Raw genomic sequence first — 1,062 nt, 5'->3', positions numbered from 1 at the left:
CATCCCCGACCCCTAGTGTCACACGGAGAAAGGAGGTGTTTGTGAAAGGGGAAAAAAAAAAAATAATAAAAAAATAAATAAATAAATCTATATATGCATAAATAAATTATGAACAGACCCACTTCCTCCTCCTCCCACTTGAATATGGTGTTGATGCATGTTGTTATACAGTGCATTTAAAATGGGGGGATGAGGTGGCGACTGGCACAGACCCACCTTTTGCCCAGAGAGCAGGCGGCGCCCGTTCACCTCTCATCTCCGCCCAGAACCCTAAATGTCTACATGCTACATATGAGAGTGGGCACAGGTCCGGGGAGGTGGAAATGGTAGTACATCCCACCACCTAAGTGCGATCATGTGCCCACTCCAGATTCTATATATGCATGTGTCGTGAGAGTGTTATAAGTGAGTGTCTAGGTTGTATATTAAAATTAGGGCCCAGGACCCCACCAGCCACGGAGATGGATGATTCTCCCCGTAGCTCAGTAGTGCACCTGAACCCCAAAACCCTGTTTGAGTGGTGGTGTGGTGGAGTGGGCGGAGGAGGACGTTGGGATGGGGAGGTGAACTGAGGTGGCAATGCCCCCCCAGGGGACCAGCTCCCCCACTGTCCCCAATAGGCACCCCCACTCTCCGAGATCCACCAGGGGACAGAGGCTCTAACAGAGATACCTAGGAGGAGGTGGCAGCCGCACCACCAGGGATCAAGGCCACGGACCGGCACATAGCCCCCGAGGACCAACCAGAACCAGGGCCAGCAACCCAGACCCATCCCAAAACCGTCCAGACACCCCAACCCGATTCCCAGCCCAACACCCAGCCCCCCAACCAGAGAGGCCACCAAACCCCAACTGGGACAATCAGCCAGGAGTGCCCAAACAGTCAGAGATAGAGCACCACAGCGACCAAGAGCGCCCCCCCACCCCAAAAAAGCAAAAGACCAGTCCACCCGTAACAACACCCACAGCGAGAGCGCCCCATGCAAGTGAGGGCACACACCCAACGAGCCCAGACTCCCCCGGCCCCACAGCACAGAGCCCCCCACACGAGAGCCCCCAATAT

Source organism: Nematolebias whitei, chromosome 12 (genome assembly GCF_014905685.2).
Source record: "Nematolebias whitei isolate Nwh7 chromosome 12, NemWhi1, whole genome shotgun sequence".
Taxonomy (NCBI): Eukaryota; Metazoa; Chordata; class Actinopteri; order Cyprinodontiformes; family Rivulidae; genus Nematolebias; species Nematolebias whitei.
The sequence above is the reverse complement of the archived record's forward strand: the minus strand, read 5'-3'. Positions refer to the sequence as shown.